Raw genomic sequence first — 17,187 nt, forward strand, 5'->3', positions numbered from 1 at the left:
TCTCTTCCTAGGTTCATAGCTGGCTCACTATGTCTCTATATGGTGGGAGGGGCTAGGGAATTCTCTTTTATAAGTCATTAATCCTATTCATGAGGTTCTGTCATCATGACCTAAGCATCTCCCAAAGTCTCCACTTCCTCATAACATCATCTTTGAGGCTTAGAATTTCAACATATGCATTTTGGGAGGACACAAACATTCAGACTACAGCAATTAGTATTAATTCTTCTTTAAATGTTTGGTAAAATTCAGTTGTGAAGTCATCTGGGCCTGGGCTTTTCTTTGTGGGTAGTTTTGATTACTACTTTAATCTTCATATGTCATAGGTCTATTTCGAGTGTCCATTTTTTTCTTGAGTCAGATTTGGCAGTTTGTATCTTTCTAGGAATTTGACCATTTCATCTAGGTTATCTGATCTGTTAGCACAGCGTTCCTTTTAATTCTTTTTATTTCTGTAGGATCAGTAGTGATGTCTCCTCTTTCACTTCTAATTCTAATAATTGAGACTTTCCTTTTTTTCTCCTGGTCAGTCGAGCTGAAGGTTTATCCTTTGTTGATCTTTTTGAAGAACTAGCTGTTGTTGTTGTGTTGCTTTTGTTGTTACCAATTAATTACAAATGGATCAATTATCAATAGAAAACAAGAGTTCTTCTATTCTCTTTTCTATAATAGCTGCTTGACTCTTGATTATTTTATTCCTTCTGCTTACTTGAACTTTATTTTATGTTTCCATTGTCTTATGATAAAATGTTAGAGATTTGGTTTGAGATCTTCTTTCTTAATATAGGTATTTGCAGCTGTCAATTTCCCTCTAAGAATTGTTTTGGCTACTTCTCTTGTTATAGTGTGTCTTCATTTTCATTTATCTCAAAGTATTTTCCAATTTTTCTTTTCATGTCTTCTTTGACCCATTAGAAGTGCATTGTTTAATTTCCACATGTTTATGTTTCCCAAGTTTTTCCTTGCTATTGATTTCTAATTTCACTCCATTGTGGTCAGAGGTTAATTTTATTATTTTAAATTTTTTGAAGTTTGTTTTATGATCTGGAATGTCTTCTATGCTGGAGAAAGTTCCACATGTTATCAAGAAGAATGTGTATTCTGTTGCTGTTGGGTGGGGTGTGCCCACAAAAGTCTGTTAGGTCTAGTTGGCTTCTGGTATTTTTCAAGTCTTTTACTTTCTTATTGAACTTCTACGTAATTATTCCCCCCATTACTTAAAGTGGGTTATTGAGTCTCCAACTATTATTGTTGAATTGTCTATTTCTCTCTTCAGTTCTGTCAATTTTTGCTGCATGTATTTTGATGTGCTGCTATCAGGTGTATATTTACTTATAAATACTGTATTGTCCTGATTTATTGACTGTTTTATCATTATAAAACATCCCTATTTCTCTACTATATTTTTTGTTTTGCTTTAACGTCTATTTTGTTTGATATAAGTAAAGCCACTCCAGATTTCTTGCAGTTGTGGTTTGCAGGATATGTCCTTTGCTGTCCCTTTACTTTCGATCTATCCGTATCTTTGAATCTGAAGTATGTCTCCTGAAGAGAGCATATGTGGATCATGGTTGCTTTTCATTTTTATTCTAGTTGACAATCTATGTACTTTTGATGTGAGTATTTAATCAATTCACATTTAGCACTATTATTAATATAGTTAAGCTTCTGCTTATCATTTTACTTTTTCTTCTCTGTATGTCTTTATCTTTTTGTTCATCTATCCCTCCTTCACTTTTCTTGCGTTAGTTTTCTAATGTAGCATTTTAACTTTTTTACTGGCTTTTTAAACTATTTTAAAAGTTATTTTTAGTAGTAATTTGAAGGTTTACCATATACATCTTAATTTATCCAAATCAGCTTCTGATTTATAACTAGCATAACTCCAGTGTTATATATAAATGCTTCTGCTATATAGATTTATTCCCTTTCTCCCCTTTTATCTATTAATTTATCTTATAATGTTATAAATCCAACAATACATTGTTATAATTATTACCATCTATAGTCATTTACCACCTATAGTCATTTCCTAGTCCCAAATAATTATATATCTCCTTTGCACTGTTATTAGAAAATGTTAAGCCTATATTACATTTCTGTATGTTATGGGCCTAATAACACATTACATATACATCATAGTCTAAAAATGCTTTTAAAAATAAAGTTAAGAGAAAAAAGAAAAAAATGCATTTCTATTATCTTTAATAATTACATAATTAGCTTACTTGTGTTCCTTGGTTTTTTTTCATGTGTATTTGAATTAATGTCTCTGTTCACTTGCTTTATTTCACCCTGAAGAACTTCCTTTAGTATTATTTGTAATCTGCTAGCAATAAATTAGTGCAATATTTGTTTATTCAGCTTTATTTCCCACTTCTTTTTAGAAGGTAACTTTGCTGGACATGGAATTCTTGACTGACACCTGTTTGAGCATTTGAATATGTTACCCAACTATACTCTGACTCCATTATATTTGCTGAGAAGTCAGCTGATAATTTATAGTGGGCCCCTTGTAAGTAATAATTCATGTTTCTCTTGCTGCTTTCAAGATTTCTTCCTTGTCTTCGACGGTCAGTATTTTATACCTTTATCTGTATGTTGATAGGTTTCATTGTGTTTATCTTATGTGGAGTTTTGTGAGCTTCCTGGGTGTGTAGTATTGTTTCTCAAAAATTGACCGTATTTTAAACGATTATTTCTTCGAATATTTGTTCTGCACCTTCTCTGGGATCCTCCCTGCTCACCCTACCTCCTGAACCTGGGAAAGGGTGATCAGGCCTCCCTGCACGCTCCACCCAGGGTAGAGCCACCATTTCATAAGTGGAAGCTGCAGGAGTTAGGTGGAAAGTGGGGGGATTCTCCACCTCCCAGTGACACTCATCCAGGACTTAGCCTAAACAACAGATAACTAGAAACAGGCTGAAAAACACTGGCATTCTGCTCCTCCTGGGAAGAAATTCCCACTCTGAGTGAGGAGAGTGGGGACAGGAAAGCCTTGGCTACAGCAGTCTGGAGTAGAATCCCCACTTCACTGAGCTAAAAAGGTGGAGGGAGGGAGAGTCTTGCTTTAAATGCCATTGATTCTTATCTTTCTCACTGAATTTTATGGACCTTCTTAAATAGATTTTTCTTCATTTTCTATTCATCCTTAGGACAATTTCCAGAGACTTCAAATGTTGGTTCTTTTTTTTTTTTTAAATTGTCTTCACAAGTTTCACTGGAAAACAGACCAGTGGAGATCCTTAACCTGTCAGTCTCTCCTGGTATATGGGTTATTTGATGGTTTATTTCTCATATTAGAACGATATAGTGGTTGTTTTGAGGGAGGAGGGGCAGAGAGAGAAGGAGAGAATCTTAAGCAGGTTCCACTCCCAAGACAGAGCCCAATGTGGAGCTCACAACTGTGAGATCACGACCTGAGTCGAAATCAAGAGGCAGATGCTTAACCGACTGAGCCACCCAGGCCCCCTGATATGGATGTTTTTGAACATCTTTTTGCTATTAATTTCTAGTATATTTAAATCATGATCAAAGAATATGGCTATATGGTTTCAATTTTGTGATATTTGGAAAGAGTTTAGCACATAAATGACAGCCAAATTTTTAAACATTGTGTATACTTGGGAAAAATGTGTATTACACATTTTATTACATGGAATTATAAATGACCAACACATTAATTTTAATCATAATGTTAAAATCTGCTCCGTCCTTACCATTTTTTATTATGTATTTGAGAGAGATCTACTAAGATCTCCCATTATAATTATGAATCCTGTCCAGTGGTTCTATTGATTTTATTTTATAGACTGTAAGACCTTGTTTTTAAAAGCATATAAATATACAACTTTTACAATATGTAATAACTCTTTTTGCCTCTATTAATGCTTATGGCATTAAAGACTATTCTCTTGGAACAACCACTATACAAGTTCTTTTAGTAATATTTGCATGGTATATATTTCTTATTTATTTTCAACCTTTCTCATATTGTATTTAGGTGATATTATCATATGTTTATCGTATAGTTAGGCATTTAAAAATATTCATTGTGACAAATTTTGTCTTTTAAAATGAGCATATTATCCTCTGCTTCTATTATAATTATGTATGTGTTTGGGTTTAAATTTACCGTAATAGTATACACTTTCTATTTGCATCACCAGTTTGAGTACATTTCCTCTACTTTTGCTCCATTTTTATATTGAAAAATAAATGGAATATTTATTAATTTGATGGTTTTATCCTTCTGTTCTATTCTTTTTTCTTTCTTAAAAAAATTTTTTTTACCTTGAGGATAGTTGACAATGTTATATTAGTTTCAGGTGTACAACATAATGATGCAACTTCTTTATACATTGTGCTATGCTCACCACAAATGTACCTACTATCTGTCACCGCACAACACTATTATAATAGCATTGACTATATTTCCTATGCTGTGTCTTTATTGTTCTGCTCTTTTAGTAATTGCCTTAGACATTATATCATGTGTTCATGACCTATCAAAATCAAATGTTCATAATTACTTACCAGTTACTGCAAGGACTTTAGATTATTTAAAATATTTTTGTCATCAAGTAACTGTAACTGCTCTTTTGTGTATATTTGTCTTAAATATTTAAATAATCAATGTTCCTTTGGACTTACACACACACATGCCATTTCATTGACCTTCATTATTTTTTTGCATTTGACCTTTCATCAGGAATTTTTTTTCCTTCTCCCTAAAGAAAACTTCAAAAATTTTCTTCAGCGTCTATCTGCTGACAGCAAACTCTCATAGTTTTTATTTGTCAATAAATGTCTTTATTTGCATTTTATTGATGAAGTTAGTTATATTTGTTAAGGAGTTCTAAGTTTGTTCCTTTAAATGTCATTTTTCTTCTTTTCCCCCAGCTGCTCATTGATTAACTTGTTTTCTCCAGTTTCACTATGATGTGTCTAAGTTTGACTTTCTTTCTTTTTTATGATTAATTCATTTTTTCAATTCCAGTATAATTAATGTACAGTGTTATATTAGTTTCAGGTGTATCATATAGTGATTCAACAATTCTATATAAGATTGACTCTCTTTACCATTATCCTTTTGGACTTTTCATATATGTGAGTTGATGCATTTACCATTTTAAGAATAACCTCCACCATTATTACTTCAAATATTTTCTGTCACTTTTCTTCTTCTCTACCTGACACTTTGAATAAATTATGTTAAATATTATTAAAGTCATTTACAGGTAATCTTACCCTCTCTTTTATATTTTTCATCCTTTCATTTCTCTACACTTCATTCTGAATATTTCTTTTTAAACTCTGGTCTTAAAATTGTTGCTTCAGCTACTTATTATTATTTTTAAATTTTAGACAGTGTATTTTATGTATGTATGAATGTATGTATGTATGTATTTTGAGAGAGACAGGGAGAGCACAACCAGGGGAGGGGCAGAGAGAGAGAGAGAGAGAGTTCCAAGAGGCTCCACCCTGTTAGCACAGAGCCCGATGTGGAGCTCCACAAACTGTGAGGTCATGACTTGGACCAAAACCAAGAGTCAGCTGCTTAAATGACTGAGCCACCAGGCACTGCTAGACATTGTATTTTCAATTCTAGAATGTCAAGTTGATTTTTTATAAACTTTAATTCTACATTTAAATCCATTATGTCTTCCATTTTGTTAATTTTTTCCTTTATTTTCTTTAAAACATTTGTAAAGAAAAAATACTTATAAAAGTCTTGTTTTCTGATTTCTACATTTGGATAATCTGCCTCTACCTATTTTTAATCTTGATTATCAATCACATTTATTTGCCTTATTGCATGTCTGTTTCTAACATCTGTATTTTCTCTTAATTATCAGTAACGTGTTCTTGCCCCTTTGTATGTGTCAATTTTTATTTTATTTTGGACATTGTGTATAACTAAGCAGACTAAAATGATGTTATTTTTCCCTAGAGAGTTCACTCTTCATTAGTTAAGTAATATAAAATTGATCACAATTCAGTAGGAACCTTTGTGGGGTTAGGGTTGGCTTACAGCTTTAGTTAGAATCTTTCCTCCCCTTTTTCCATCTATCACATTTTCTTTCAAACTCAGTCTCATAGTTGAGACCAGCCCATTTTCTTCTTAAGAGCCTGGTTGGCCATCTCTATTTCTCTATGAAGTTTCTGCTCTTTGAAGCTTCAGAGTTTAGTTCCTTAGTATTCTGCCCCACACAGATTTGAAATATGCCAACTATCTTAGGGGAAACTTATCTTGTACTTGTTATAGATTCCTTCCTAGAGAATGCTTTTGTCTCCTAAACACTGACAGACCTTTAGGAGATTTCTCTCCTGAGGCTTTCTGCCTCATTCTGTCTCAAACTCAGCAAATGTCTCACAACAAGAACTGGTCATATGTTTGGAGCTTCTCTATATTTTGATCTGTCAATACCAGCATGTGTGGTTGTCAGAGGCTCCATTGGTTTCATTTTTCCTTAATAGAGTCCTACTATGTAGGACAAGCCTAATCCTCAGCCCAATTACAGAATCAACAAATGTCTCCAGAAGAAAAACGGTAGCTAATCTCAGCTCACATAGGAAGGACTCTTTCTTCTCTAAAATTTTTATCCTCTTTGTTTTCACATCTCTCCGTTGTGTTTCAAAATGTGATGTTGATAATTAATCTTTTGCTAGTTTTTTATAGTTTGGAAAAACAGTTCATTACTATCTGTATGTCTTCGCTAAAGAAGTCACTTGAATATTAATGAGTCTTTAAAAATCCATCTCAATAAATTACTTTGGTAAGGAGCTTTTGGAGATAAGAGAGACTACTTACTGCTTCTTTTTTTTTTAAAAATTGAGTACAATTGACATATGATATTATATTAGTCACATGTGTACAACCTGATGATTCAATATTTGTATATATTGCAAAATGATCACCACAATAAGTAATTACTTGTTGTTTCCTAAATCATCCTATATTCTGCTCTGGAAGAAGTTCTAGTTTTAAGAATACCTTAAAATATGCCTGTATTCACATATGCATGCACACGCTAAAGCAATTAAGGAAAAATCCATGTTCCAGTTGTATCGGGATGTTTAAAAGTGAGTAGAAAATGATTTCCTCCATTTTATTAAGATTTTTAAGGATGCTCTTTACTCAAACCCTCAGACTCATGTTTATTCTTTAAAAGTTGATGGATTGTGCTTCTGTTACCCCTATATGTGAAGAATTTGCCAGACCTGGGAACTGTCATCCTACAGAGAGGAATGGCAAAGACATATGGTGTATAGTTATGATTCACTCAGAGAAGAGTGCGTTTTAAATGGTTGAGTCAAGTGGGAGTCCTTGAGCTACTTGAAATTTCAAGTGGTCTTTAAACAATTTTTTTCATAGAGGAAACTCCTACTTCTTTATTAATAATATCTAAAATCTTTGCAGCAACTAGTATGCTAGTTAATTTTTAAAAATCTTAATTTTAGAGGACAATTTTTCAGTAGGGGATAAAGTCAGTGAAAGAATGAATAACCACAAGAAAATAAGTGGGCCAGGGCAGGACATTTTGTTCAGGAGTATTAAAAGGATGGTTACAGAAATTTTTTTGCTGACTTCACTTAGAAAAGTAAAACTATTATAAGACATAAGGTAAGTCTATTCAGATTGTTTTTAAGCATTAATAGGCACACTTCTAAATAATATTGTCCTTGCCCCCCAAAATTGCTATATTGTATAAAGCATATATCCTACATCAGAAATAGGTTTCTAAAACACACACACGTCCTTCCCAATGTCCTTCTCTCACTCCTGGATATGATCCTTCGATTCTATTGACACCTTCATCAACTGACTAAAAGCAAGCAAGCATTTATTCTCAAATACAAATTCTCCATAAGGCATAAAAAAAGAAATTAAAGGAAATCAGACTTAAAGAATATTTAATTATCAAGCTGCCAAACATCTAGCACCAGTCTCTTTAGGTTCTGACCAAACACGTTTAGCCTTCTTTTAAAACTGTTTCTTAAATTCACATGAAATAGATGAAATAAATTATTCCTTTTTCAATTGGAAACTTCTTAATTATTTCTGCTATCTGGACTCTGACGTCAGAATCTATAGTAATTTATCTTCAAAGTTTTTCAAGACCCTAGAGCATTATAAATACATATATGTGTGTGTGTGTATATATATATATATATACACACACACACACATATATATACATATATATATGCACACAATAGTTTCTTGTCTAAAAGAATTATAATCTAACCAACAAGACAAAGATAGACTGAGGGAACAATATAGGGTGATGTATAATTATCGCAAGTGAGAGGTATCTTGTTAAATAATGAAGGGGGAAATTGTATGCATGTCATATACAAAAACATATTTTAAAGGAAATAGTTTAGTGCTTTAAACAAGAGACAGAAGGAAAAGGAGACAAAACTCTTAACTTCTAATTGGATTATAACAACTTTGGCTTTAAGACCTCTGTAGAAGTCCCCAGGCAGGCAGTAACATGATACATCTTCACTGAAGGCTAATAGTGGCCAGACCAGCAGGTTTTACACTCCCAACCACTGAATGAGGAGCCCCAACCACCAAGACAAAAAGACCACAGCAGCTGCATTCATTATCCACCTAGGAGCTATTCATTTCAGCCAGAAATTTCTCCTCAGTCAAGGCTGCCTGCCCTGACGGATTCAGGGAGCATATGCCACAGAAACCCGTCCCCAAGGAGTCCTGGTTTTGCTATTAGGAAACCCAAGCCTATGTTTAAACAACCTTCCCCTACACTTCTTGAGATGGACCATACCCCCCACATAGATACAGCCGCAGCCATGTGAGCTAATCACCAGTATCCAATGCAAGAGGATTTCCCCAGACGTATTTACCAACACAAAACATTTAGGAATTAAGAGGTTAAAAGTGGAAAATAATCAAATCTCATTTGCTGGGGGACATGATATGATTTGGGCAGCTTACTATCTACTGGATTCTGCCATGATTGTTACAAACGTGGGTGGCGGAGGCTGCAATGTTTGAGAACTTTATTAGAAATGGTTTCAGGTGATCACCATGCCACTGCCGGGATAGTCTGAAATTGTGTCAGACATGGAATTAGAGAGAAGGGAAGCAGTCCCTTTGTATTATTTGGAAATTGGGTATAAACCTGTTCCAGTGCACAGACCGCCTCCTTGGCAATAATTGATTAGATAATCCAACTAGGATTCTTCTTTTGCACCGTAGGCCACTCTGACTTAGCTGTGTGTTCACATAGCTACGATTTAACTTGAGTGTCAAGCCCACACTTGTCTCATTTTATAAGTAAGTCTTTTCAAAGTTGATGAGCAATTTCAGAAGAAGCAAAACGATAAGACTAGCAACGTGTTACTAAATAAAAAGACACGTACATGCATATTTCTGCCCATTTCGTTCACGCCACCTGAGATACGTGCCTCTAGCTTCTTCCTACGGTTGACCCATTCTGTGGCTATTTCAAGATAGCAAAAAGAAATTGCTAGTTCTGTATTGACTAACCCTTGTAACAAACCCAATATCACAGTGGCTTCATATGGTAATAGTTTTATTGTTTTTTATTTTTTATTCGCATTCAGTGCAGGTGTTTGAGCAGTGTTCACGGACCACTTTCACCATGAAATGACTCAGACATTTAGGCTGCTTCCTGCCGTGACTCTGCCATCCCTCGCCTCGGGGCCCCCCCCACTAGAACTTTGGTATCTGTCCATCCACTGAACAGGAAGGAGAGGTCTCCCTAGAAAGTGGCAAACATGGGGATCGCCCACATTCATTGGCCAGCGCTCAGTCACGTGGTGTCCTTCACTACGGGGAGACTAGAGACGTAATTTGGCTGTGTGCCCAGGAAGAAAAAAACAAAACCAAAAAACAACTGATTTGGTGAGCAGATAACATAGACCTTAGGGCAGCAATTTAACATTGTTCAATTACAAATGAAGATATTTTCACTGTTGCTTTTCTACACAGTGCTTTTCTCATCAGCATCCAATTTGTTCATCTACTCAATTTTCTTTCTAAGTCCTAGTTAAGCTTAAGTGAAGAAAATGGCGAGTTCCCTGGTGTTACAGCCATGTGCTTGGAAAGCAAAAGGGAGGTACCTTAGAAGGAGAAGCTGATTCAGAGAAGAGCATCGATTAATAAAAAAATCGCACAAAAACTCATTTGATTTGAAAAATCACCGGTGTGAGGACCACTTTCACGACTAGCTAGCTCTCCATGTGCTCCTAGTATTGGAACTCTCTCCTATAGGGTTAAACCTGCGATTTCTTTCCGGCAATTCGGTACCGATTCACGTTTCTTTTACTTTTAAATATGCTCACTTACTTTTAGACAGTAAACAGCAATATAGCATACAATTCTCTAATTTCAAAACCCTGAGAAGATTACACATTTCCACAATAAATTAACAACTGTGACCACAGATTATTTTAGTCGTTATCTACATCTGCATGTAAGACAGACATCCTGTTTCTGATCCCCTTTGAGATGAAAACGTGTGTGTGAATGCTACACCAAAGAAATTCCCTGGAGAGGTCACCTTTTTTATTACCCCATTTCTCTTTTTTTTTTTTTTCCTTTTGAGAAGTCCTGAATGGTGGAACTCATGCAAGCATGAATGAAAAATGTGATTATTATTGTATATTGTACATCTTTATCAAATTATTCATATCTGAGGATGACTGAATTCATGCAAATAAACCAGCAACTATAGTAAAACATTATTTCATTTGTCATACTGTAAAAATTGTTATGAATCAGAAATAGATCATTTTCAAATATTTTATTAAGAGAATTATGAAACGATAGATGACATCAAAAATAACTATATACGTAGAATGTACGACAGCAGGGGCGCCTGGATGGCCCAGTCGGTTACGCATCCGACATTGGTTCAGGTCATGATCTCACGTTCCGTGAGTTTGAGCCCCGCATCGGGCTCTGTGCTGACAGCTCAGAGCCTGGAGCCTGCTTCGGATTCTGTGTCTCCCTCTCTCTCTGCTCCTCTCCCGCTCATGCTCTGTCTCTCTCTGTCTCTCAAAAATAAATAAATGTTAAAAAAATTTTTTTAAGGAATGTACGACACCAGAGTGAACCCCAAGATAAACTATGAACCTTGTGTTTTTATGTGTCAATGTAGGCTCATCCTTGGTAAACAAATGTAGCACTCTGGTGGGTGATGTTCATAATGGGGAGGGTCTACGCGTGTGGGAGCAGGCAGTGTATAAGAAATCACTGAGTCTTCCCCTTAAATTTGTTGTAAACCTAAAACCGCCTTAAACATACAGCACTTTTTAAAATTATGTAACTGTATGTAAGTGGCATGAATGCCAAGAATATTTACCATAGGCTTGCAAAAGAATACAATTATATTGCATTTAAGAATTTATTTGATACCCTTGTCCTTGTGAATGAAAAGATACTATTTGAAAACGGGATAAATCATAATCGCTTGGAAGTGCTTTTAGTGACATGTGAAAACGATTAGGCTAAACATTAAATATGTTACTGGCTTGCCCAGGGCACAAGCGCAGCAGGCTCTGGGGGTCGCCAAACAGACCAGTCTCGACACTGACAAATTCCAAAGGCAGAGAGACGAGGGGTGGGGACACAAGAAAGAGATTTATTCCAGGGAGGCCAACACGGGGAAGACAGCCGGCTAGTGTCCCAAAGCCTGTCTCCAAAGTGCTGAAAATAATTCCAGCTTGACAGAAGGAGAAAATGGGAGGAAGGTATGTGGGGACATACAGCAGAGCAAGAAAGATCGAGACGATCATGGACTGAGGTCCATCACACAGTCCTGCTGGCTCAGGGCTGTCCTTATTGCCAGATGTTTCCATTACTGGTTGCTCTTGTCTGCAGAGTCTCTGCCTGACTTAAAAGAGAAGCTATCATAGGGCATCGGGGTGGCTGAGTCGGTCAAGTGTTCCACTCTTGATTTTAGCCCGGGGCCGTGATCACACAGTCATGAGATGGAGGATTCCCACCCCGCCCTCATTGGGCTCCTTGCTGGATATGGAAGCTGCTTAAGATTCTCTCTCTCTCTACCCCGCTCCCTCTGCCCCTCCACTCACTTGCTCTCTGTCTTTCTATCTGTCTCTCACAAAAAATAAATAAATAAATAAATGAAAGATAAGCTGCAACTCACATGTGAAATATAAGGAACAAAACAGATGAACATATGGAAGGGGGACAAAGAGAGACGGAAACAAACCATAAGAGACTCTTTAGGGTAGAGAACAAACTGAGGGTTGGTGGAGGAAGGTGGGTGGGGGGTGGGCTAGACGGGTGATGGGCATTAAGGGGGGCACCTGTTGGGATGAGCACTGGGTGTCGCGTGTAAGTGATGAATCACTAAATTCTACTCCTGAAACCAATACTGCACTGAAGTGTTAACGAATCAGAATTCAAATAAAAATTTGAGAAGAAAAAAAAGAAACAAATAAGAAAAGATAAGCTGCAAACAAGAATTTAATTAGTTAGAAAGTACAGACTGAAGTAGTTAAGGCAGCAACGAGATCCTCTTTCAAACAGAGTATTTGTGTTAAATTAATAAGAAGCAAAACCCAAGTTGCTTTTGATACAATTTGATAATACAATGATAAAGTCAATCGAATGTATGTAAACAGGTATGAAAACTGCCAACAAAACCTCCACAGAGGTCTGCAAAGAGCACCAGAAAGAGTAGTAACTTGCGTGTCTGTATATATATCCCAACAAGAGATCAACTGAACCAATTGAGAATGAGCCGTAAGAGCAAGTTGGAGGATATTTTATACCTTTCACGGGCTTCTGGTAAACCCTATACTGTGAAAATAACGGTAGCGTTCACTCCTTCTGATTATTCACAAGCTGTATTTGCTGAACACTGTCTTTCAGACGGTCATCCCTTCAATGAAAGAAATGGTGTGATTCCTGGCTCCACACATAGCTCACTTCCCACATTCTGGAAGTAACACCTACCACGTCCGCAACTAATAAGGTGAGTCCTTTAAGATGCGCCTACAAAATGCCAGCGGATGACTAATCGTTACCCAAATCAGTGACTTTTTTAAAAATCTACCTCATAAAATCCTTCCATGTGCAAAATACGACTCAGGGTAGGATTAGGATTGTGAAAACAGTCCTTCTCCTCAAAAGGACTTCGTTCTGATTCAAATGAAGAGATCTGATGCTTGCGGGGTGGGGGTGTGGGAAGAGGTGACACAAAAGAAATTCACAAGGCAAACCTAGACTACTTTCTAAGTGAACTCCATACAGGAGGACACGTGAGTTCAGAGGTAAGACGCAGAGGGCTGGGTGGAGGCAGGACATCGCCATGAAAACTGTACTGGAGCCACATTTTAGAAAATGATCAAGTCTGGAGTAATTGGAAGGACTGTGGAAAAAGCCAACCTTCAGTATCTGTTGCGGTAATGAGACAAGCCTGCTGAACGAGGTGTGGTGTTCACAATGACTATTTTTTTGTTCACTCTCGAGTCCCCCAAAGTTGCTTTTCTTCTTCTCCAATTGTCACTCCTACCATTAGCAGGAGGTGTTAGAATCACCTACAAGGTGCTTCACGCAGCCTCTATTTTGGTAGTCATCTTAAATAATCATAACTACATACGCTCGCACCCCAAAACCTGCTTCCAAGTCACATGGTTGAGGAAAAACACCAAAGTATTGTTTTCTGGTGTTAGAATTCTGGTTCCTTGCAAATCCGGGCCCCTGACAAAGGGCAAGGATCGCAATTATACGAAAGGGTGACTGAGGCTATACCTCTCTACGTAGTACAGTACCTATCTTAGTTCATGCATTCTCAGCCATTGACCATTCCATAGTTATGGAAAAAATGCTCTCACTTACAGTACAGGTGTTTGTGGAAAAACAGGATTTAAAACCAAAGGTGTTAAAAAGCTTTGTCAAGCAAGGGAGTATCCAGTCGGCTAAAATCGGTGATGCCAGGCTCTCTGATGAAATGCCCCGGGAAGCTTTGTGCAGAGTGTTGAAAAAGCAAACAATTTCTCTGATCTCCAGAACATTGCTCTTTGGACTTAAAAGGCCCTCTTCCTCATGATGGAAAATGCACGTAGGATACACAGACCAACTCTGACTGCCAACCAGACAGAACACGAACCACCCGTTCTGGAAAAGTTTTCGTGAATACGGTAGCAAGGAAGTATTTTCTGACCTAAAACTTGTTTGTGTCCTTCCCGGGACTACTATCCAGAGGAAAAAATTGGGGTGAATAATACATTTCAGCGAACACCCCTATTTTATCTGGCACCTATGGGTTACTTGCACGGGGCCTGTACTATTTCATAGTATTAGTATGATTTCCACCCAGCCACAGCTCGTAAAAATCAGTCTCCCGGGGCGCCCGGGTCAGACGAGCGTCTAGCCCTTGGTTTCAGCTCAGGTCATGATCTCATAGTTCGTGAGTTCAAGCCCTGCCCCGGGCTCCGGGCCGTTGGAGAAGCTTGGTTGGGATTCTCTCTCTCTTCCTCCCTGTCTCTCTGCCCCTCCCCTGCTCTGTCTCTCAAAATAAATAAACTTAAAAAAATAAAAGTAAAAAGCACTCTCTCAAGCCCTTCATTCGGTCTTCGCCAATTCAAAATAAATGAAACGAAAGAAGCAAAGCAAAGCAAAAGGAAACAAAGCAAACTATAAATATTGTACACAGAGCTCTGGACTCCAGCTTCCTTAAAGATACTACAAGGGTAAGAGACTTAGAACAGTAGGCTTTTGGAAGTCAGTGCATGGACTTACTCAAATTAGTATAAATCAGGAACCAGTTGTTCTTTCTTTGACTGTCTCTTGCATTAACGCTACCTACAATGTCGCCCGGAGGGAGTTGGTGGTTTCGTGCTTTTTAGACGTATCTTTAATCTTCGATCGCTAATCAGGGGTTTTATCTGGCATGCTAATCTACTCTCTTTTGCCTTGTCTTTGTTCTTTTTTTTATTTATTTATTTATTCTTTCCCTCATTATTTCTTACAAAGAGATCTAGGCTTATCTGATTATAGAACAGTTTCTGCTACTCAAAAATTTGAATTAATGTAACTTTGACACAGAAAGCTGTATGTGGAAAAAAAAAACAGGGTTTGCTAACAAAATCTGTATATTGAGCAGAGATCATATTTTCATTTAGGTTAATAGACATCAGTCATGATGGAATGCAGGGTGCATATTCACCTCATAGCTGTTTTTGACATTTTTGTGAATGAACATGAGAATTATCATGGACCATAAGACTATGGAGATAAAATTTGCCTGAGGTTAGCAAGAGCTCATTCCTGTCATAATTGGGGTAGGCTTGGATTTTAACCTGCCTCCACACCAGTTTTATTGCAAGACCTCACCAGTGATTCTGCTTAGTAACTAGAAGGAATGAGGCTTCTTTGCACAAAGTAGACAGCAACTAGATAAGAAATGTCTATTCCCTTATCGATAGAATTTATTTTGCAATGGGTAATTTTTTGCCTTAACTAATCTGTGAAATAGAAAGATAATTTGTTTTGTTTAGACACTTGCAATTTTTAATACATTTTTGGTGTTTATTTTTTGAGAGAGAGACAGGGTGTGAGCGGGGAAGGGGCAGAAGAGAGGGAGACACAGACTCCGAAGCAGGCTCCAGGCTCCGAGCTGTCAGCACGGAGCCTGACGCGGGGCTCGAAGTCACAAACCGTGAGATCATGACCTGAGCCGAAGTCGGGCGCTCATGTCAGATGCTTAACCGATTGAGCCAGACACTTGCAATTTTGATTATGCACGCATACGTACACAGACACATACATATCCATACATATAATAATGCAATAAGATACTAACCAGAAGTTTCTGAGACACCAAGGTGCGAAGATATGAAATTCCAGACCAGTTTATGCACTTTCCAAGCAAATACGGGAGAGCCACATCCTGTATGGTTCTACCAACGCTTACTAATTCAAGAGAAAGACTTTTGAGAGGTTTTCTTTGGGAAGAGGAGTTTTCACCTTTCAACCCACATGAAGAGAGTTTTCTCTTTGGCTTCAGGGAGATGTCACAGGGAGGTTTTATGCGATCGCCAAGGCGGACACCCAGCTGGCCTTGGCTGGGAGATTCAGACACAAAGAAGAGAGAGAGGCCAGGGTAGGCAGCAGAGAAGTCATGACTATATTAGGCTAGGTCAGGGAAAAAATGTGTTTGCCGTGGATTGTCTCAGAAAGGACCTTTGGAGAAGAAGGGATGTTATTGCCACAGGAGCTGGAGGTGGACTCCAAGGTTCCTGGGTCTGTACACGGAGCACCAGTCAGAAAAGGGGGCACTGACTAGGATCGGAACTGCAAGTCAGAGGCTCCAGAGATCAGATCAGAGCTCATCAAAGAATGCCCAAGGGGGTGGGGAGGGAGGGAGAGAGAGAGCGATCGAACTTACCAGGCTCTGAGGGTCCAAAACCTGACTAAAATCATTTTAGACAAGGCATGCATCCTACTGACGTTCCAACTCTTACTGAGTTCTGCTCCTTAGTGCCTGAAAGTGTTGCAAACAGCAACTGGTTAGTAGGGAAGGAGAGGAGAAAGAAAGAGGCAGAACCAGGGCACCTGTGGAGCTTAGTCGGTTAAGCCTCTGACTCTGGATCTCGGCTCAGGTCACGATCTTCCAGTGTGTGAGTTCGAGCCCCGAGTCCGAGGCGGGTTCTGTGCCATCGGTGTGGAGCGTGCTTGGAATTCTGTCGCTCCTTCTCTCTGCACCTCCTGGGCTTGTGTTCTCTCTCTCTCTCTCTCAAATAAATAAATAAACTTAAAAAAATTAAAAAAGAAAGAAAGAAAGAAAGAAGCAGAACCAATTAATACTCCTTCTAAGGCAGGTTTTTCCCAAGGCTCAAGGGAGGGAAAGTCTCACCTTGAAACGGAGTGGTAAGCCTTAATTATTATAAATGATATAATATATGGTTAATATACATATAGATCTTGTATATGTTTTACATGATTTTATATATATACATATATATATGCATAATTAAATACAGACTGTGACTATATAACATTAATGTAGCAAATCACTAAGTTGTACAGCTGAAACTAATGTCACGTCATCTATCAATTGTCCTCGAATTTATTTTTATTTGTTTTAAGTTTATTTTTATTTTATTTATTTATTTATTTATTTATTTTATTTTGAGAGGGAGAGCATGGGGGAGGGG

Source organism: Puma concolor, chromosome A1 (assembly GCF_028749965.1).
Source record: "Puma concolor isolate L17-30 chromosome A1, mPumCon1.1.hap2, whole genome shotgun sequence".
Taxonomy (NCBI): Eukaryota; Metazoa; Chordata; class Mammalia; order Carnivora; family Felidae; genus Puma; species Puma concolor.